The 23494-nt window shown below is 53.2% G+C and overlaps 1 protein-coding gene across 1 annotated transcript in view; it reads right to left on the reverse strand.

Moving 5' to 3' along the window:
- The window catches only part of CUNH10orf90 (chromosome unknown C10orf90 homolog), a 50079-nt gene that overhangs the window by 12685 nt on the left and 13900 nt on the right, over positions 1–23494 (reverse strand). The gene's annotated exons all lie outside the window — the stretch shown is intronic.

Raw genomic sequence — 23494 nt, forward strand, 5'->3', positions numbered from 1 at the left:
TTACAGAGAAAAAGAACCTTATTCGACAGAATGGCCACGTGTAAAATAGACCAGAGATAATCGTCTGTCAGCAAGCTTATACTAATGCTGTGAAGACGTCACTTGGAATCGAGGTGACAGGATCCAAAGCTCCAGCCTGGCCGGGCTGATAGACCAAGGTGGGTGGAGGGCCTGGGGACCCCTCAGGGACAGAGCTCAGAGCTGCTCCTAGCCCAGGCCAGTCTGTCTCAGGACGAAGCGCCCCCCTCCTTCCTTCTGGAAGGTATTTCCCTGAGCACTGTCTTCCTGTGCTCCATCTGACCAGCCTGCTCAGTCCATGGGGTCCCTGTGGGTCAGCAAGGCCATTCCCAGCAGCCAGCCCCCACCTAGGGGCCCGACCCGGTGCCTCGCCAAGTTCCCCTGGAAAGGACCGCTTCTATCAGAAGTCACCAGAGCAGCCCCCCCCCCGCCCCGCCTCATCTCCACGCCCAAGGACCACCCCAGGCCCTCCCCTTCTGCCTCGGACCCTGGCCCCTCGTGCCCGCTCTGAGAGCTCCCGGCTCTGCTTTTTTTTTTTTTTTTGCTTTTTGGGTCACACCCGGCAATACTCAGGGGTTACTCCTGGCTCATGCACTCAGGAATTACTCCTGGCAGTGCTTGGGGGACCATATGGGATGCTGGGAATCGAACCCGGGTCGGCCATGTTGGCTGCGTGCAAGGCAAACGCCCTATCCGCTGTGCTATGGCTCCAGCCCCCCATCTCTGCTTTCTGTCACGACATTTTCCTGCACATCACGTCACCGTGAAATGGACTGACCTCTCAGCGGGGACAGTGCATAGGGGACAGGGGTCACAGTGCTGACCCGCCTCACGTCAACATTCCCCTGCTTGGATGGCACGACTGTCTGCCCAACATGCCCCCGGGGGTGCGGGCAGCACCAGGGGTCCTGGAGATGCTCAGGGCAAGGAAGAGACACACCGATGTGCCCAGGACCCGGTTCAACCCGGCACCAAGCAGAAGGGAACAGCGGGAGGCGGGGATGGCCCCGAAGGGCCACATGGCCGGCGCTGTCCTCTCTCCAGGCAGGGGCAGCAGGGAGGGCGGCAGGGAGGGGGACAGCAAGGGCCCTCCAGCTGCGACTCTCCTCTGACCCCTGCTTATGGTGGCTGGCCAGCACCGCCGCCTGGACTCATCCCGGATCAGTCCACGAGGCGACACCAAGACAGGGAAGGTTGTTCTGTGTTGGGTGACACACAGACGGCACCAGGACGAGGCCGGGGGCAGCTGGATGGCCGGGGAAGGGCCGCGGGGAGCAAGTGGCCCGAGGTGTCGTCGGGGCTGGCGCCGGACATATGCCCACAGCAAGGACCAGACCTCGGCACGCAGAGGAGGAGGGATGTGACACGGCTGTCACTGTCCTCAGGATACCCACAAAGAACACTGGACACGAGTGGTGGGCTCCCGGGATTGACACGGAAGTCTCAGAATATCTGCAAAATAGCTGGAAGCAGATATCACACACACACATGCAAGGACATGCACACAGGTCACAGAGAGACACACACAGACACACATAGACATTTACACAGTGTCTAACACAGATTCACACAAAGGTAGACACACAGGTACAGACACACAGATACACAGATATAAACAGACACAGACACAGATATACGCACTCAGACACACACACAGATACACACACTCAGACAACAGATATACACAGACACATAAACACACAGACATATACACACAGACACACACATTCAGACACACAGATATACACACTCAGAGACACAGATATACGCCCTCAGACACACAGAGACACAGATATACACACTCAGACACACAAGCATACACACTCAGACACACAGACACGCATATATACACACTCAGACACGGACACAGTCAGACACGTAGAGTTAGACACATATATACACATATTCTGTGTAGACACACAGTCCAAGAGAGACACACAGATACACAGTCAGATAGAGATGTACACTCCCAGTCATACACACAGATACACGCGGACAGAGATGCACGTTCACACACAGCCAGGCCCAGGGACGCAGCCACACACGCCCTTTCTCATTAGGGGATCATCTTGAACCGTTGCCAAATGGCCACCCGGGGACCCAGGAGCTCACCCCTTCCTGCCCCCCGGGAAACAGAAGCCTCAGTTCCTGTCACCTTTCTCCTAAAACCAGAAAAAGAAAAAGAATGTCTTAAAGCCTTTCCCCAAACTTGCTGCTTCCATTTCCAAATGAGGCCACCGGGTGATGGTTTTTATTAAGACAATTTTCCTTAAAGTGAAAACTTGCCCCAAATGATTAATACAGTCAACAACAATTTTTTGGAATACCAGAAAAAAAACCCATTTTTGAAAAGTTAAAACGGCCGCACTCCCTGTGGGAATATCGTCCCCCTGGAAGTGCTCGTGTTTCCGATGAGCCGTGCGTGGCCGCCCCTTCCCCTTTCTGTCCACTCTAGAGGGTCGGGCTGAGATGTTCAGGGACCTGGGCTCAAGCAAGCCCGTGACCGTGCTCCCCTCCTGTCCCACAGGCCGCCCGCCCGCCCGCACAGCTCCTCGGGCTTCTCCAGCCCTGACAATCACCCAGCAGGTGATGAACGATTCCTGTTAAAGACGGATTTTCAGAGGAAACCCAGCTGCTCTGACAGGTGCCAAAGAGAACAGCAGAGAGATGCCGGGCAAGGGGCCTGCGTTGGGAGGGGGAGGGGGAGGGGAGGAGAGAGGAGGGGAGGGGGAGGAGAAGAATGGAGAGGGGAGAGGAGGGGAGGGGAGAGGAGGAGAGAGCATGGGGAATGGAGGGCAGGGCAGAGGAAGTGCTCACACCGGGCTCTCCTCATCCAGCTTTTCAGTAGTCGGAGCTGGGAGGTATCATTGGTCTTCCCTGCCTACTCCAAGAATCTGGTTCCTGAGTTCGAAGCAACCCTCGCTGGGACCCTTCCCCGAGCCGGGCGCTCCCATCAGAGAGAACTGGGGCTGGAGGAAAGCAAACATCACAATTCCTGTCCTCACAGCAGGGACCAGTCACACCTGCCGTCACCGCCGCTCAGCAGATGACCACGGCCCGCAGCCTGCCCAGCCAGTGACCACGGCCCGCAGCCCAGCCCCTTCTCACACTCAGAGACAAACAGCATCGTCTGCACCCACCCCCAGTGCCATGGCTGTCCCATAGCCCCGTGGCCCTCCCCCAGACCCACTGCCCGCACTCCTGTCCACACCTGGACTGTCCGGTGCCCACCGCGTGCTCCCTCGGGGTGCTCAGACGCAACCTTCCAGCAGCGCTGCGGCCCCCAGCTGCTCCCCGCCAGCCCCTCGCCCCAGCCGAGACTGAGCCGCACCACCCCGGCCCCCCGCAGCCGGCAATTATTTCCTTAGAAAATCTCACTTTGCTCGACGGCCCTGACCCCCCACGAACACAAACGTTCTGGTGCCGTTGGTTTGCTCTGGCTAACAGGCTGTCCACGAGAATTCCTGCCAGGACGCCTCTGGGGAGGCGAGAGGGAGTCCAGCCGCAGTCCAGGCCGCAAGGCCTATGGCTCTGGGCGACGGCTGAGGACTGTGATGGAGGTGGCCCCAAGGGGCTGTGGCTCGCGGTCTGCCTTCAGGCTACACACAGATCCACCAGCCTCCCGGGAGTGTCGAAGGTCCCGACAGACAAACCCCATCTGCGGAGCTGAATGCCCCGGACTGTCCCTGCTACAAACGTGCTCTGGGACCCTCAGAAAGAGGCAGCAGAATGGCACACACCTCAGGCCTGCAGGAGCCCCCGCAGGCTTCTGGGGGAGGCTCCCAGGCTGCTGAGGGAAACCCCCCCACCTCCACCTTCCACTGCCGCCCAGCTCTGCTCAGCTGAGTCAATGCGACCCAACCAGCACTGATGCTCACGGATTCTCATGCCCTCCCCTTTACACAGTGGACCTGGACCACTCGGTTCCAGTGGGCATGGAGGTGTGTGGGCAAGCACCCGTGGACCCTCCCTCAGGGCCCCTGGACGTCAGCCGGGACAGGCTGACTTCAGACTGAGCTGTGAAGTGGGGAGAGCCCAGTGAAGCACTTACAACCTACACTCTGGACTGGGCCCAGTGAGGGGGGCAGGGATGTAGGGGAGGGCTCGGGACGGGCCCAGTGGGGGGCTCTATCCCACACTCCCCTCCTGGAGACACACCAACTTGCACGTTCACTTTCTGGCTGGGAGAAATCCTCTGCTCTGGGGGCTTGTGGGTTGGGGCCAGAGAGCAACCAGGCTAACCCTCCGTCCCCATCTCCCCTCCTGCCCCTCCCAGCCCCCTGGGGACCCGGGAGTCCCAGACAAGATCTGGGAAGCCCATTCTGGGAAACAAAAAATGCTGTGAGCCACGGAAGCGAATTCCGGAAGCTCCCCTGTGGGCCACGGGAGCGAATTCCAGACTGCGGGTTCCCATGGCAAAGACTCCGGGTTGGACTTCTCAGAGCAGGCCTGCCTGGCTGACGACGCTTCCTTGGGCTCTGCTCAGATGCTCCTTCGCGTGCCTCAAGCATGTCAGCCCATTCAGCCGGGAGCGAGGCTGAGAGCTGCCTCAAAGAACGCCAGCCGCACCCTTTGAAGGGCTATTTTTTTTTTTTGCTTTTTTTTGGGTCACACCCGGTGATAACTCAGGGGTTACTCCTGGCTCATGCACTCAGTAATCACTCCTGGCGGTGCTCAGGGGACTGTATGGGATGCTGGGAATCGAACCTGTATTGGCCATACTGGCTGCATGCAAGGCAAACGCCCTACCCGCTGTGCTATCGCTCCAGCCCCATTGAAGGGCTATTTTTGAAGATCGGAGCTGGCGAGAGTCCCCAGGGTTCTGAGGGGCCCACCGGGTGCAGGGTCCTGGGAACGGTGCCACCTGGGAGCCGGGCAGGAAGGAGCCGGGGGTGTGACTGGCCTGCTCACCTGGACCCCAGGACCCATGGGTTCCCCACGAAACCCACAGGGAACCCCGGGGGTCTCCCCTCACCCCCACTAGGGCGCATTTCCCGAGTTATTTCTCTTCGTGGAGCACGAGTCCCAAGAAACAAAACATATTTCCTCTAGGGGCGTCCTGTCCCCAAGAGGCCACTTAGACACGGAGGAACGGAATGAGTCTCGACTGCTCCTGTGGGCGCCGGAATGTGTATGTGTTTCCCCTGAGCAGAGGCCACGCTTGGACGGAGCACCCCTCCCCGTCTTACTGGACACCGTCACCTGCAGGAACGGGGGCGGGCGGGGACGGGCGAGAGGCCCAGATGCCTGTGAGGGGCAACTGCCCCAAGAGAACTGAACGGTCAGTTGGCAGACGCACTGGCCAGCAGGGAGCCCTCCAACAGCAGCTGCTACACTGCCAAAACAGAGGCTCCTCCAAGACTGATGGGCTTCCAGTGGCCTCTAAGTCCCCACACTCCATCTTCCTGCTGTGACCCCTTCCCTGTCTGCCCCTCTCCAGGGCGGGCCCGCTGTCCCCCGAAGAGTGATGTTACCAGACAGTGGGCCGTTAGGTGGCCCAGTGCTTGTCCTGTTGGTGAATGATGTTTTTTTCTTTCTTTTTTTTTTTTTTTTTTGCTTTTTGGGTCACGCCTGGCGATGCACAGGGGTGACTCCTGGCTCTGCATTCAGGAGTTACTCCTGGCGGTGCTCAGGGGACCCTATGGGATGCTGGGAATCGAACCCAGATCAGCCACGTGCAAGGCAAACACTCTACCCGCTGTGCTATCTCTCCAGCCCCGAATGCTATTTTTCAAACTGTCCCCACGATGTGAGCACGGTGGGGGTGGGGGTGCCTTCAAACCGTCTCCCCGACGTGGGCACTGAAGGAAACATCAAGACGGTCCCTGCCCCAGTTCTGCTCAGCTCAAGTTCTCCCAGACAAAAAAGTCGGCTGATTCCCTCACGATCAGGAGATAGACCCATGCCGAGGAGGTGTCCGGAACCGGAAGTCACTTCTCTCTGCATTTCGTGCTCCCCGGGCATGGCCTAAATCTGCTAAAAAGTCCTGCCTTGGGTCTATCACAGCGCCCAGCCAGGCGTCCAGGGCCCACTGCTCGAGGGCAGAGGTGGTCAGCTGCTGAGAGCTGGCACAGGGCCACTTCTGTTGACCAGGCGCCCACATAACCTGGGGCGGAGGGAACCGGCCCCCAACCTCCCAGGATGGCTGAGTCTGGGTCTGCCATGTGGCATCACTGCAGAGGCACAGAGGTCCTTGGATGTAAATGCTAGAGACTATGAACCACCCATCAGCATCTGGGACCCACGTCTGCCCGACTCTGGGCCCAGTTCCCCGGGAAGGCACAGAGATGCCGGACCCTCTGGCCTCAGAGACAGCCACGCAGTGGGGGAGGCAGCGCCCCGCTCAGGCCGGTGAAGTGGGGGCCTGTGTGGACTCACAAACGCGGGCAAAGGTGGCTCCGAGTTTCCCTGACCCGAGATGGCTGGTCTCCAAAGTGCAACCTGAAAACATGACCTGAAGTGACGGTCGAGACGATGGGGGAGGGGGAGGGGCAGAAACGGGCATCCCGGGAAGCAGAGAGACGCGGGACTGTTCGCCCAATCCTCGGCCCAGCCTGACTCGTTTCTGCTCACTGTGTTAGAGGCAGGTCAGGGTCAAGGTTCGCGCCATCCTGTGGGGTCAGACTGTGCCCTGGGGAGGACACACCGAGAGCAGCCCTGGGGGAGGGACTCTGTCCATTGGGCCTTGGTTCCGTCCTTTGAAGGCGCCAAATTCCTACTAGGAAGCTCAGGAGAGAGAAGGTTCTAGAACGACCACTAGGGCGCTCTGAGACTTCTGGGGGACCTTCCACTGTACGCTGAAGCTGGGGGTGGCACGAGCCCAGCGCTTGCTCCTTTGGTCTCTTACCCCCGTCTCAACTTCCAAGACACCCCGAGCACTTGAGTCAGATGGAGCTGGGTTCAGAGACCCCCCATGGGGACCAGATTCAGGTTTGCACAGGCCTCCCCCACCCCCCAAGGAGGCAGAGTCTTCCCAGACCAACGCCTCCGTGCCGGCCTCAGAACCTCCATCCTCAGGTGACTGACACTCGCTGGGGCCACTTGGGCACGCCCAGGCACTGGGGAAGAACGTGCAGAAGCAGCACCAAGGATGAGGCCCCCAGGGTACGCCGAGGGCTGAGTGGGCCCCAGAAGACTCGCCTGAGCGTGGAGCCCCTGCAGGACGCCGCGACCCACTCCCCGCTCCCCGAGCACCGCGGGAACCCCCACAGGAGAGCGTCCTTCTCCTATCGCGCGGGCTGCGGCTCTGACACTCTCGAGGGAGGAGGACGTCTTTCTCCCATTAGAGCTAATGGGAGGCAGGTGGCCGTGCCTTTCGGTTCCCAGATTTTCTAAAAATAAAATCTGGGGAAGGGAAACATAGGCATTGTTTCTATTTGGAGTTGTGAGAAGAGGACAAAAGGGAAGGCAGGCTGGAGGAGCCTCCAGGGGGCCCCTCGGAAATCCGGCCCGGCCCGCTTACCCCAAGCCCGGGTTCCGGCTCCCTTTCGAGCCCTGCAGAAATAATCCCCCTTTTCCTTGATGACCAGGACACCGAAAGGTTTTTAATGGGACCGTTGACTAAGAACTTGTCCTCTACTGGGGTTCTGGGGTTCAAAATAACAGTGGTATTCCAGGGACGTTTACTCTTAAAAAAAAGAACAAAAACCAAACAAAGTAGGAGGGGAGAGAGAGAGAGAGAGAGGGGGGGGGGGAGGGGAGAGAAAGGGGGGGAGAGGGGGGAGAGAGAGAGAGAGAGAGAGAGATCAGTGGAGGGTTGAGTGCTTGCCTGGCCCAGAGCCAACCCAGGTTTAGTCCCAGGGGTCCCTCCTGGACCCCCACATCCAGGCAGGAGTGGGCCCCAAGAAGAGAGCCAGGAGTAAGCCCTAAAGACAGCTGGGTCTCACCCAGTAAACCCAACAAAACTCATTAAGGGAACGTTTATTTACCTAATGAATTTCTTGGTCCACTTGAACTCTTGTATGGCAAGGACTTAAAGAAATACCTCTGGCCGACAATAAAAATCACACTTAAAAGCCCCAACTTCCTTTTGAAGTTCCGTGCTTAAAGGGGGAGGGGGGGGGCGGGTGCTAAAATGTTAATTCCGTCCAAAATCCTAAGGGCTCTGTAGGCCAAAGTCAAACACCACCCGGCAGTACCGCCGCGACCGTGAACCCAGGGCTGCCTGCCGGCCACGCGCACCGAGAGCTGCTTCCTACAGGGGGACAACTCGCTCCATCCTCTCCTGGAAACTACTTCGCAAAGATTCCCACTAGCTCCTTCTTGCCGTTGGTCCCACTTCCTGTTCCTGGAATCCGCTGGCCACGGTGGTTCCTCCCGGCTGGGAACTCTACAATGCTCGGCTCAGCCTCAGATCCCAGACATCGGCCCCTGTGGGATCAGGAGGCGCCCGAGCAAACCATGCTGGCCCTTCTGCCCAGGACCCCGGTCGGGGAGGCAGCCCCTTGGCTCCTTTCTTTCTGGTCCCCTTGGCGTCCGTCCATGCTCACCTGGCCTCAGGGGGGCCTTTCTCCCTTCCCATCGGCTCTTCTTTTGCCCACCCCTTTCGACGCCCTTTGCGTTCCTGCTTCTGTTGAGATCTCGAGGGGGCCCGGACCAGGCCGTGAAGCTCCGTGGCTCCCATCTCTGCCCGTGGTTTCTAGCTCACCCAGAAAAGTCACAAACTCCACCCTGCTCTCACCAGCGCTCACCTCCCCAAACTCAGGTGCCCCTTCTCACTGCCGGGCTCCCTGTCCAGTCCCCCCTGCTGGATGCTGATCCTTCCAACACACCTGCTGCCCCTCTGTGCCCACCATCCCAGGGCGGGCTTCTCCTCTTCCTATACGGAACCTGGCTGCAGGGTCACTCAGAGACCTGACCCGCCTGACCAGTGTAGCCACTGCCCATGGGCGCTCCTGCCCCTGGGATGTCACGCATGGGTGCCTCCATCCGTGAGCTTCTCTGCTCCGGGAGCTCGGGGACCCCACTTCACCCCAGCCCCTTCGCAATGCCCACAGCCCCCCAGACCCTTCTCCAGGGCGCAGAATTATCTCACCAACAGCTCCTGGCCAGGAGTCTCCCGGGCCTGTGGGACTCCCCAGAGGTCATGAAAAGACAAGACTGACCCTTCAAGGCTCATCTGGGAAGTCTGGACAGTCTTCAGGGTGAACTTTGGTTCCATAATAAAAACGCCTCATTCTCTCTCTGCCTGCTGGGGCAGAGCTCTGTGAGAGGGTTAGAGATGGGACCGGAGCAGACAGGCCTGGGTATGGATCCCCCCACCCCCACCCCAGAGAAGGAAACCTGCCTTAAATCAGCGGGAATTCCACCCCCACTTACAATAACAAAGGGCTTGCAGGGGAGGGCCTGGGCTCACTGCATCTTAATGTCTTCAAGGAAAGGGGAAATGGCTTGGGGTCTAATTCCTGAGCAGTCAAGTCATGTCTATGGCCGGTGCTTTTCCTGAATCATCCAGTTTGCCCCAGGGAGCCCTACTGCGAGTCCCCTGGCTGGAAGGCGGGAGGCAGGACGGGGTGCAGTGGGGTGCAACAGTGCCCCTCCCAGACCAGGGGGCACGGAGGGGGCATACTCTGGATGTGGCCATCTCTGAGCGGCCCCCTCAAGCCCGGGCACCAGCTCTTCCCTTTGCTGCTGCGAAACTTGGACAGACTAAGTGACGGAGCCCACTTCACAGTCTCGACCCCGGAACGGGGGCCCGGCCGGGCAGGGAATTAGACGAGACCCAGGTGGAGAAGCCATGGTCCTCGGCACCACATGCAGGGGAGAGAGAGAGAGGAGCGAGGAGCTTCAATTACACTTTGACTGGAATCATTTACTTGCTTAATAGCGGGTCTGGTTGCCATGGTTTCCGTGGATGGGAAGTGACACGTTGCCCATTTCTAACCTCTGGCCAGCCACATGAGGGCAGTTTTCAGCCAGGAAGCAGCTTCTTGGACCCCGAGGCCCAGAATCCTGGGGCATCGTGAGGGAGTAAGAGAGAGACTCAAAGTGGGTGCACGTTTCCTTGCGAGAAAAAAAAAACATCCAAGTTATCAATGAGGTTGCCAGGCTGACAAGGGAGTGAAGACACAAGCTGGTCCCCGTGACCCTGAGTCTGAAGCTGGCTACACCAGTGACCACAGGGACGTCTGCTGAGCAAAGGTGGCAAGCTGGGACATTCGGAAACTCTCAGGGAATTTCCAAAGGACCCTCTGGAAGGTATTGACGGAAAAACCGGTGAAACTGCTAATAAAGCCATATTGCGGCCAGCAGCTGTCCCCTACCCCCACAGGCCAGGCCGGATGGGAGGGCAGGGGCGAAACCAGGCTCACCATGTGCCAAGCAGGTAGAGCCCCCCGAGACGGCCGCCGTGCACTCAGCGTCCTGCTCTGTGCTGGCCCTCCAACTTGGACTCTAACTTCTTTTGGTCGAGGAACTAATTCAACTCAGCTGCAGACGCGCTGGTCCCAGTGCTTTACATCTTCTAATGCAATTAGCGATTCACATCCAATTACATCATGCGGCACGGCCTGTTCCAACCCTCTCTCTTGCTAAGCCTGGACTTGATGATCATGGGCTGCCTTGGTGAATGCTCGGGAGAAATGCAGAACGCTCATTGACAAGCAGGGAGCACAGCCTGAAATGGCCAGGCAGACATTCAGGTTAGTCGTGGCATATTCGCTGCTGGTGTCTTGAGGTCCGTGGGGGCCTTTTTTGCGAGGAAATCCTCGGGCGGTGGAACTGTCCCTTCGCGATGGGATGTTGGCTCTGCAAGCTCACATGCCCATCAGCTGCAGGGTCTCCATTGCCCCCCTCCAGAGCCCCAAGAGCCTCCCAGAGCCCCCCCCAGAACGAAGCCGCAATCTTTGTAGGGTTCCCTGGCATGGGTTCCCAAACGGTTTCTAGTCCGTATCCTGGCTGCACCCTGACCCCCCGCCTTCCCCCCAATTGCAGAATCTGTTTTACATTCTCCAGGGCGTTTTGCAGTTCCGAGTCTGCCCTGTGCACGTCCCACCCGACCCTGCTCCATCCCCTCCATCCCTGGATGCTTCACAGCTGATTATCTCATTGGAAAGTCACCCCTCCGCCCCCCCCCCCCCGCCCTCCCCGCACTCCACAGGCTCAGCAGAGGGGCTGATTAGCCCACAGGCCTGGCCGGGACTGGCCTTGCCTCTCTCTCTCTCTCTCTCTCTCTCTCTCTCTCTCTCTCTCTCTCTCTCTCTCTCTCTCTCTCTGCTTCTGAGTATCCCAGGAGAGAGAAATCTCGCTCTCTCTCCCCTGCATGTGGTACTGAGGACTGTGGCGCTCACGTCCTCCGCTTGCAGAACTATGCTAGCGTTGTGGATCTAGCTACCCACGAACTTCTCTGGGCTCACCGGTTCCCTCAAGATGAGTCGTTCATTGGGTCGTCACAGTTCTGAGTCTCAAGAACAAAGTCGTGCAGCTCCGAGGGCAGAAGTGCACACCGGAAGTGGGGAGTGATTCAGCAGGGTTCATCATTGACTGGCCCCAACGGTACAGGCCAACCACCCTGGTCCCTGGTTCCCACGAGAGAACCACTCCTCTAAAGACTCCTGGGAAAGTCAGAAAACTCAAGCGGGAGAGAGATTACAAGACAATTTTCCAAGGCAGGAAATGTACACGGCCAACAAACAATCCACCTCATTTGCAGTTTGCAATGAAATAATCAGAGAAATAATCTTTCACTATCATCAAATTAGCAAAGCGTAAAAGTTAAGTGGACTCAGTTCGAGAGAGAACAAAAGCAGATGCTCCCGCCTCGGCTGCCAACGGCAACACAGCCCACAGCCCACAGCAAGCGCGTCTGACACGGCATCCGTCACAGCCTTGGAAGGGTTCAGACCGTCGGCCTCCCAGTCCTCATCCCAGAGGACAGACGGAGAACACGAGCAGGAGTGTGGTCAGAGATGCAGGTCAGAGGGTGGGAATGAGAAGATAGTGAAATGCACATTCAGGGTACGGTTTCAAATGTTATCTCATCACATTTTCCAAACATTAGGCAGTGGTTTCATATGTTGGCAGAGAATCTTTAATCATACAATGAACAGGTCACTTTGGATTCATAGCTTGATAAAAATGTAATGATGTTAGGACAAAGACAAATCATGTTAAAAATGGTTTTGGAAAACGAACAGACACGATGTTTACTTGTATGGAAGAAAATACATATAATATATCTGTACAGGAAAATCAGCATTATGATAATGACCATCAAATCTACTGATTGAAAAATACATAAATCCTAACTTGATTTTGTATGGCTGGTCAACCACAAGATTCTACTGGGGAAAAATAATGAACATGATTCTTCTATTTCCTATAAAATGGTAGACCAGATACCAGAAAAACTGTCTTGTTTTGAATTGATAAAGACCTAGAAATAAATAAAAATACATAGTTTGTATCTCGGATTCAGCTCAGAGGAATGTAAGTAAATCCTTCAGAGCTCAAGATAAAAAGAAAACAAACAGTATCTTCCCCAGAGCCAGCTGGGTTCCAGTCACCAGAGTTTGCAAACTGGAGCAGGAGACATTAGATTACAAACACTGACACGCTCAATTCACAGTCCCAAGCAGATTCATGTTTGAATTTGGGGGGCCAGAGTTCACATACCCTTTAAGTATGAACACCCACAAGCTGAAAATTTGCCATAATTGTGACTCTCCTAGTCAAACATGGAGACCTCTAGAACTTGTCCTTAATCTGGAACTCAGGGAATTTCTAGGTAGTGTTCTAGTAAGCACAAGCCCAGAATCACAGAGGCAGCATAATGAGTCAAGGGTCAGAACATGTCGCTCCAAACCACCACTGCAAGTCAAGGTCAGCTGGAGAGGAAAATGGCAGAACAGACCCACATAGAGCTCAGAGAGCACAACTATCCCACACGGACGCAGCCTATCTGCCACGACAAAAGGAATGAAGAAGTCAAACAAAATCCTAAGTGAGGAAGAAAAGCCTAGAAAGCCATGGTCATTAAAAAAAAAAACTAGAAAGCACACACCGGAATGAAATGAATTACGCTTCTAATTACTAATTATTAAATTTCAATAATTCAGATAAATTTAGATTTTACTAAAAACTGAAATGGTGAAGTACAATATCATTTCAGTTTACTAAGAATATCCTAGAAGTCCAAATTCACGATCACCATCATCCTGTTGTTCGTCAATTGCCTCGAGCAGGCACCAGTAACGTCTCCTTCGTCCTAGCCCTGAGATTTTAAAAAGTGACATATTTAAGGTTCTTTCAGGGTTAGAAGTTCAAATTAATGGATATTATAGCAGGATACAATAAAGAATAGAATGGAACTGTAAAATATATCTCATCACAGTGGAAGGGAGATAACAGAAGAGACTAGGAAAAAGGGAATAAAGAAACAGCTCAAATGTCCAGAATAAAAGCAAAACCCGTGAGATTCATTGAAGGACAACAAATCATGAAACCACCCCAAAAGAAACTCACATCCAAAAGCATTAACATGAAGAATAACATCAAACACAGGTTTGAGACTTTCCCACCCAAAGTCCTTTCACCTGAACAGCGTGTGTTCTAGGAAGACGGAGACCGGGATCAGCAAGCACAGACGTGATCCATCAAGGAAGTCAGCGCAGGGAAGGGAACGCTGGCCAGGCAGAGCGAGAGCGTAGAGAAGAGATGGGCGCTGGCAGAGTCATGGAAACAGACTGAATTAGCTCAGAGTATCCCGTAGCGTACAGACACTTTCAGTTTCTCAGTAGTTAGAGATAATTGGAAGCTCCGACTCACAATGTACTTTGTTACAGTCGCATCACCGTTTCTGGCCGGTCTCAGAGCAAAGAGGAACGACCGGGATAGATAGGGCTGCAGAAAGGGGCAGTGCAGACAGAGCCGCCTCTGAGTGGGCACAGTGCGGCCGTGGCACCAGGACCCACGGTGGCCCTCTGGCCTTGGCAGCTGGCCCACGACCTGAGCTATGGACGTACAAGTTAGTGCTTTTAAGTAAGCCACGGCCCTGGCTGGCACACGAGTACGTTAGTCCTCTTTGAAGTGATCATGAATCCACGTCCCAAAGCCTCCACCCTATCAATGTCCCAGCTTCAGGACTAACCTTGAAAGAGACGCCAAGCCGATGAAACACACGGCTTCACAGGTGCTCGGGTCTTAGGGCTGAAAACTCTGGGACCCCCTTCAGGAGGGGCTGGGCTGAGGCTCATCCCAGTTCTGCAGATGCTAGAAGATCTCCCGAAGCATGCGGCCGCCAAATTCCACCACCCTGCCAGCCCAGCAGGAGCACAGCCAGCAAGGTGGGAGAGGCACACAGGAGCCCACTAAGCTCAGTAAGCAAAGACAGGGACAGAGAAGCTCCGGCAGCGCACGCGGCCCCTCCCGTCCCCAGACAGTGACCAACACCCTCATTCTGGGATAAAACCGTTTCTCCAAATTTTCTTTTACTGGGCTATTTTTTGATGATAATTCCACTTACTGGCAGTGGAAAAGATAGAATTAAAAATGTTACGCAATGAAAGGCTATTAAAAAATCAAAGAACAAACAGGCCTAGGCAGCATGATAGTAACAAACCCCACACAGATCGATGATCAGAGACAATAGGGGGCAGGGACATCCACACGGATCAATAACCAGAGGAAAGGTGGAGCAGGGACATGGGACAGCAGGTGAGGTGCTTGTTCAGCACGCGGTGGACCACCCCAGGTTTGATCCCCAGCACCCCATGTGATCCCCAGAGCCCACCAGGAGTGAGCCCTGAGCACAGAGCCGGGAGTGAGCCCTGAGCACAGAGCCGGGAGTCAGCCCTGAGCACAGAGCCAGGAGTGAGCCCTGAGCACAGAGCTGGGAGCCAGCCCTGAGCACAGAGCCGGGAGTGAACCCTGAGCACAGAGCCGGGAGTGAGCCCTGAGCACAGAGCTGGGAGTGAGCCCTGAGCACAGAGCCAGGAGTGAGCCCCGAGCACAGAGCCAGGAGTGAGCCCTGAGCACAGAGCCAGGAGTGATCTCCAAGCACAGAGCCTGGAGTGAGCCCCGAGCACAGAGCCAGGAGTGAGCCCTGAGCACAGAGCCAGGAGTCAGCCCTGAGCACAGAGCCAGGAGTGATCTCTGAGCACAGAGCCGGGAGTGAGCCCTGAGCACAGAGCCGGGAGTGAGCCCTGAGCACAGAGCCGGGAATCAGCCCTGAGCACAGAGCTGGGAGTGAGCCCCGAGCACAGAGCTGGGAGTAAGCCATGAGCACAGAGTTGGGAGTCAGCCCTGAGCACAGAGCTGGGAGTGAGCCCCAAACAGCAACAACCCCCCAAAGGAAATGTAAAAATGACCAAATTTTCTAGTTTAAATAAATAATAAGGATGACTAATTTTGAAAAGAAACTTATTGTAATCTTACCCTAGCAGATATTAAAGTTTTTTATGAATGCACAATTAAAACAAAGTAATATTGGAGGGGCACACATGGAAAATATTTTGAAGTGAATTAAAATAAAAACATCAAGATAAGAAAATTTATATTTTACAATGATTATATAAAAAGCATTTGTTGGGAGCACTTGATCTAAGCTCCCCCATAAATCAAACTAATAAAACAATAGCAAATTTAGGATAAAGTGAATAGATGGAAATAAAACAAGAAATAGAAATCAATAAGCTAGAACATCAGCAAATGGAAGACCAACAAAATAAAATCCAGATCTTTGGAAAATGTTCAGTAAGATGTATAAATCTCGAGCTAGCCCCCAAGGTCCCCAAAGTTATTTGGCCTACTGCCCCTTCGTAGGAACAAAATTATTCAATACTCCATGGAAATCTATCTTCTTTAAGCAGCATACAGGACATGCCTCCTTAACAGTGTGAACGGCGGCTGAGACCCCAACCAGGATGATTCCAGGAGACCCCCCTCACCCCACCACAAGGGTGGTACTGCCCCTTTAAAAGATCAGCTAGATGAGACAAACCCCCCCACAGGAGAATGAATCCACTGAACAACCCAGGTATGCAGGTTTGTGACTGAAATCTGCAGGTTCGCACAGAATCAGGAATGGGCCCCCTTCTCCTGTCTTCCTGTGCTTTGGGGTCCCTGGCAGCCAGGCCCACGAACGCCTCTGGACACCATATAAGCTCATTAAAGGTCACAATCCAGAGACTCACAAATAAATCTCAGAGGAGAGCAACACACTGCAGACGCCTCTGGACCCCAAAGTTAAAATTTTAACTCCAGCTCTAGCACCCTGTTTAAAATTTTAGAATTCCCGGAGTGTGTGGCTGCTTTTATGGCCGCACAACATCTCATACTTCATGACACTGAGTAGCACATCATATATGATGGGGTGTAAGGTAGAAGGTGACCGATCTTCATAGAATATATAATTGATGGGCTGGAGAGATAACACAGCGGTAGGGCGTTTGCCTTACAAGTGGCCAACATGGCCGGCCTGAGTTCGATTCCTCTGCCCCTCTCGGAGAGCCCAGCAAGCTACCGAGAGTATCTCGCCCACATGGCAAAGCCTGGCAAGCTCCCTGTGACGTATTCGATATGCCAAACACAGTAACAACAAGTCTCATGATGGAGACGTTACTGGGTCTGCTTGAGCAAATCGATGAACAATGAGAGGACCGTGATATAATTGATAGCACAGCGGGTAGGGCGTTCGCCTTACAAGCGGCCAACAGGGCCGACCCGAGTTCGATTCCTCCGCCCCTCTCGGAGAGCCCGGCAAGCTACCGAGAGTATTCGATATGCCAGACACAGTAACAACAAAGTCTCCAATGGAGACGTTACTGGGCCCGCTCGAGCAAATCACACATAAGGATCAACCTGTAACAACATGTTGGTGATCTCTGATACAGGGGCTTAATGACTTCAAGGTGAGATACAACAATTTTCACACACTTCCCTCTAAGGAAAACTTTTTGGATCATTTTTAGTGGAGTATTCATAATAAGCAATACAAAATAAATTATTTAGTAGTATCTGCCTTTGGGGCAGGTTTGGGTGGTGGTGATAAAATTCAAAATAATGGTGGTGAGAAGGTGTGATGATGGTAGGGTTGGTGCTGAAATAGTGTGAACAACTTTATAAAAATAAAGTTTAAAATAATTTTAAAGATGAGCTAGATTGATAAAGAGTGAAAAAGATAGAGGACACCAACAAATAATGATGGGAACAAGTGTGTGTGTGTGTGTGTGTGTGTGTGTGTGTGTGTGTGGTGAGGGGGGATCACTATGGAGCCTAAGATATTGAAATCTATTCTGAACAACTTTCTGTCAACCATCCAACAACTTTGATGACAAGTTCCTTAAAAGACCCAGATGACCACAGAGGCCCCAAGTAGTAAAAATCTGGATAAGTCATGCAAAAGTGAAGACACAATTAAACTTTAAGTTTTCCCACAAGCACAACTTCTAGGGCTGGAGAGGCAGTACAGCAGGTAGGGCACTTGCCTTGCACACAGCTGACCCGGGTTCAATCCCCAGCATCCTATATGGCCCTATGTGAACATTGCCAGGAGTTAGTCCTGAGTGCTGTGCTAGGAGTAAGCCCTGAGCATCCCCAGGTGAGGCACAGAAACAAAAACACGAAAAGAACAACTTCTAGTCAAATAATCTCACTGGTGATCTCTATTGAATTCCTTTTTTTTTTCCTTTTTGGGTCACACCCGGCAATGCACAGGGGTTACTCCTGGCTCTGTACTCAGGAATTACTCCTGGTGGTGCTCAGGGGACCATATGGGATGCTGGGAATCGAACCTAGGTCGACCACATGCAAAGCAAAAGCCTTAATCACTGTTTTATCACTCTGGCCCCTCCACAGAATTCTTGAGGGAAATAATACCAATCCTGCAAAATCTCTTTCAAAAACTGAGACAAGGACACTCTGCAGACTATTGGATAAACCTGGCGCTTCCCCAACAACCAAACTACCGTGTTTCACCAAAAAAAAAGCCTTACCACTAATCCTTAAGAATACAAGTAATAGATTCCAACAAAAATATTTTTATTTTTATAGTGTAACACATAATGATTAAATTGACTTTAATCTGAAAATAGAACATTAACAGGGGAAAACCAGCACAATTCCACATAGTTACAAAATAAAGGAGAAAATCCCTATTATTATACTTGTCGGCACATCAAAAGCACGCCAATATTCGCCAGGCACATACAATGGGAGTTTTCAGCACAGAGAGATAGAAACGGCAATCATGAAAGAACCTGGATTAAAATAGACAAATCACTGAAGCAGCAGTTTCCCCAAAGGAAGACATTCCCAGGGCATCTGAAGACTCAGAACTGCCATGAGGGAGGGAGGCAGGAATGCCAGGAAGTCCAGGAAAGACCAGTGTCCTTTTTTTCTTTTTGCTTTTTGGGTCACACCCGGCGATGCACAGGGGTTACTCCTGGCTCATGCACTCAGGAGTTACCCCTGGCGGTGCTCAGGGGACCATATGGGATGCTGGGAATCGAACCCGGGTCAGCCGTGTGCAAGGCAAATGTCCTACCTGCTGTGCTATTGCTCCAGCCCCAAGACAAGTGTCCTTTGAAATCTTGCCAGCACAGGGGACTCCACAGACAGACCATGGCCACGATTTAAGGGTGATGCTAGTAACACACAAGTGATGCGAACAGCCAACTCCTCCCTGCCGTGGCCCCTGGACCCAGGCAGAAGCCAGGGAAAAGCAGCACGTCTCACCCACATGTCCTGAGAACGAAGAAACACCAAGAGGACCAAGAGCTAAGGGGGCACAGCCCTCGAGAGACAGGCACGAGCAGAAGGGACCAGCGGGGACATGCGTCGCCAGCTTCTAGCACTGGCTACAGAGTTGGAAGTTGATGGTGCACCCGTCACAGCCTGGAACGGGGACCTGGTCATGGACACTGGAAGGGGGGGAACAGCAGAGGGGCTGGGTGAGTGATGTCATACACGGGTAAAAGAGAGGCCTGGACACGGGGGAGCTAGAAACCACCTACTTTACACCGTACAATTAGGAATCACGAATCACGACCATCCTGTTATTCGTCGATTGCCTTGAGCAGGCCCCAGTAACGTCTCCTTCATCCTAGCCCTGAGATTATATTCAAGGCTCTTTAGGAGAATGAGGCCCATCATTGTTACTGGTATATGGCATATTGGGTACGCCACGGGGAGTTTGCCAGACTCTGCCCTGTGGGCAGGCTACATTCGGTAGCCTGCCAGTTTGTCAAAGTAGGAATGAGATAATAAGATGTCATAATAAGATGTCTATAAGACTATAAAAACCAGCTCCCGGAAGAGAACAGTGCAGTCTCCTGCCCCCGCGCCTGGCTGTCCTCACCGGGGCCCCTTGGAGGGGAGCGGGTTGAGCTTTCCTCCCCGCCCCGACCAGGGCTCTGGCAGCCGAAGACCTCCAGGACCAGCCACCACCATGCTGAGACCACTCTCCGCACACCTGAAGGTACCGGCAGAGGAACAAAGGCACATGGTTCCCGGGGCTGAGATCTCCAAGCCTACTTGGATCGGGGCTGAGCATCCTCCACCCAGATCCTCCGAATTCCAGTAGGCAGGGGTCACAATTAGGAAACAGCGTCATAAACATGAACATCTTCCTACTCTACAGACTTCAAGCACCCACAACGGGAACTAAAGCTGCTTCAGGGTAGCCACCTCCCAAGGGGTACATTCGGGAGATCCAAGACTAAGGAGGGAGATACAGGGAGACACACCACCCCCTGCCCATCGGCAAGGCTACTGTCAGAACCTAGAGAACACCCGGTTTGGTGCTGTTGAGAAAGTGCCAACCTCACGGACTGTGAATGGAGCAGGAGCTGGGGGCAGGGTGGTTCCCCGAGAACAGGCCCAGGGTGATAGTACAGTGGGCAGCTGTCCACTTTGCATACTGCCAACTTGGGTTTGATCCCTGTCAACACATATTGGGCCTGCCCGGAGTGGTTCCTGGGTGCGGAGTCAGGGGAAGCCAGGTATGTCCCCAAAAGAAAAAACACAGAATGACATTGAGCCGACAATTCTATGCTATCAAAGACCCGGAACACAGGGGCAGAGCCGCTGACGTGTGCACACCTGCCTTTGGCGGCAGCTACAGAAATCCGTGAGTGAAAGCAACCCCCGAAAGAGGAGGGAGAAAGAAACCAGGGTGATTGCTCAGACACTTGAGCTGGAAGGGGGAACTTCAGGCGACCCCCGTGGCCAGCTCCTGTGAACCTCAGCTAAGAGAAGGTAGCCGGCACAGAAGAGCAAGACTGGCTGATTCCACTCCCACGAGATCCTCGACTCGTCAGATTCATCAGGATGGAGAGTTGGATGCGGTTGACCCAGGGCAGGGTTGGGCCGTGGGAGTCTGCAAGGTGGAAGCAGCTTCTGCATGAAGGGTGGGGACGACACGTGGCAGTGCGGATTGACTAAACGATGTAGAACCACACACAGGAAAAGGGCTGAGATAGCGCAGGTCATTCATACGCATCTAAAGAAAATGCACTTAGGAGCTGTCCCAGCTGGTCAAGGAATTCTATCTACCTACTCACCAGCTATCACTGTTAACTCCCAGGAGGGAGTGGATCAAGGGGTGCGATCCAAGAGACAGATTCGAATCTGTGATCACTTCTACTCCACGTATTTTTATCGTACAATCCCACCTCGTGCAAGAAAGCAAGAAGAAAAGGAATGAGAGGAATCGAGTTGGGAAAAAGGAAAAGTAACACTTCGTACTTATAACTGTCTGCATCGAAAACACGAGTCATCTATTAAAAATGTCATTATAGTTATTAAGTGCTTTTAGCAAGGGTTGCAGGATCCAAAATCACTACACAGAAATCAATTACATATTGTGAGGGTGTCAGCCAGGCGCTGGAAATGAACGTTCATAAATCAGCATCACTCGCCGGCAGTCGCCTTCTGAGTATGATGTAAAGCAGGAAACAGTCCACAAAACGCACTGAAGATCCTGGTCACGGACACACAGGCCTGGGTGTGAACTGGTGGCCAAGTACCCACTTCGTGAGCGTGAGGTCACACCTTCCCCAGTTCTCCTGCACACACGTGTCACGGGGCAGCTGTGTGTGATGCTGAGGACCACAGTCAGCACAACAGAACACAGCATCTCTGACCAGGTCAGCTGGGAGAAGACACCCCAAATAAGCTGACGGAGTGTGTAACCCCAGTGAGCACACGCCAAAAGCGTGTGAGCACAGCAGCCCGTGGGAACTGCACCACGTGTGAGCACCACAGTGATGCGTGACCAGAATGTCTGCGACCCCCACCCCAGTGGACTAACCTCTAGTGAACACATGTTCCCACGGTGCAACTGACAAAAAGCCCACGGCTGTGCGTGTGAGCACACGCCAAGCCCGATGAGCACCACGACCCGACATGAATGGAACTCGGTCACGGAAACAGCAGCCACCGAGAGAAGGAAGGGATGGGGAAGCCACACAGGAAAGCCTGAGGCATCGAGGACAGAAATTACAAATGGAAGAAAGGGCATGGAAGAATTTCGACAACTTAAATCTCGGTAAAAGAAACAGAATGGGGGAGCCAAGTGGATCTGACACCATTTCCTATAGTCCAGAAGAGTGGCAGAAAACTCTGTGGTTGTCTGGAGCTTGGGAGGTAGAAAAGCAATTGAAGGGCCAAATGTCTTTATCTAGTGATGGAGACAGTTTGTATCTTGCCGAGCTGTTCCTCAGAGCGAGTCATCAAACTGGTGCCCTTCGATATTCTTGAATTATACCTCAATAGAGGTGACTGAAAACAGACAATGGAGGGACTGGAGAGACAGGGCAATGGGTGAGGTGTTTGCTAGTCTGGCCATCCTGGTTTGACACCCAGCAGTCCGTAGGGTCCTCTGAATCTTACCAGGAAGTAATCTCTGAGCACAGAGCCATGAGGAAGCCCTGCGCACTGCCAGGTATCACCCCTCCAAACAAAACAGACACAAATGGCGCGTAGAATCTGATCAAAAATACACCCAAAATATGAAGGAGCCTGGGGGTGGGCCCTGTCCCCCCCACCTCAACCTGGACCCCCATGGTGCATTCTGTCATCTGCCAGCAATTCACACTCAGGGGCTCCAAGACTCCCCAGTCCAGCAAATTCACAGCATGGCAGAGCAATTTTGGTAAGTGACATGGCGTTCCATGTGCCTAAGATTTTCTAGAAGGAAATCGCCACAGAACTGAGGGAAATTCTTCCCAAAACTCGAGTTGGAGGTCCAATGGGCATTTCCCATCAATAGGGGAACAACGGGCCCCGTCATAGATCCCTGGGAAGCTGTCCATTTGTTTAGGTAAAACGAACCCAGCCTTTTCCCCTCTAAGGGAATAGATCCACAGGGGTGGCAGATTTATACGTATAATAGAGAGAGCGAGTGGGTAGGGAGATCAGAGGAGACCTCCCTAAGCCTGTCAGGGAAAAACCAAGAGGGAAAAGCAGGGAGATAAAAACACCAGAATGTCAAAAAATTACCATGACCAGACATGATGGCTGAATGCAACGGGGTGTCCTGGATGGACCCTGGAACAGAAAAGGGCGTCAGTGGGAACCTGCAGATCCCGAGTATCTATTTTTGTTTCTTATCTAGGTCAGCGATGCTCAGCTGGTGGGGTGCTGCCCGGGGGCTGCTTGGCTTGGAAACCCCCTCTCAGTGTCTCCACCAGCAGGAGAGGGGAAGGGAGGCCATCAGGCTCTCATGATTACGGGAATCCTACACCCTTGCCCCACCCCGGACAGCCCCACAGCCAGAGGCATCCCGCTCAATATCAACAGTTCTACCGCTGAGAAATTCTGTCTTGTAGACAAGGTCTGTGGTTCTGTGTCAGACACTGACAAAGGCTCAGTGAGGACAGAGGGGCTCTCCCCACCATCTTTATAGTCTCTGATCATCAAAAACGACCTTCCCTGGGGGCTGGAATGATGCTACAGCAGGTGGGGTACTTGCCTTGCATGCAGTCAACCTGGGTTCAATCCCCGATACCACAGATGGTCCCCTGAGCCCTGGCAGGAGAGATCCTTGGCTCAGAGCCAGGAGTGAGCCTTGAACACCCCTGGGTGTGGCCCCCCAACAAAACAAATCACCCTCCAATGAGTTCAATGTCCAAATTCAAAGTTTTAACAATGACTATGGAAACTGTTGAGGGAAAGTGAAAAAAGAGTATTTAGCGTTAATAAAAATTCAACAACAAAAAAAATACTAAAGAAAATTCAAATACACTGGTGGAGGGATGGGTATTTGATCATTGTATAATTGAAACCCAAGCACAAAAATGTGTAAGTTTGCAACTGGACCTCATGATGTCTCACTATTAAAATTTTTTTAATGAAAAAAGTATCCAGAAAACTAAAAAACACAATAATGAAAAATAAATTGAAATAGCAGAATGACTGTATTTATAAAATATTTATAAATATAAATGATTTATTCAGAATATTGTATAAAAATATCAGTTTAATTTTGTGAAAGATGTAATTTATGATCCTGAGGTAGTCAACAATCTTGAAATAAATC

The sequence above is a fragment of the Sorex fumeus genome, unplaced genomic scaffold (genome assembly GCF_029834395.1).
Source record: "Sorex fumeus unplaced genomic scaffold, SorFum_2.1 ptg000142l, whole genome shotgun sequence".
Taxonomy (NCBI): domain Eukaryota; kingdom Metazoa; phylum Chordata; class Mammalia; order Eulipotyphla; family Soricidae; genus Sorex; species Sorex fumeus.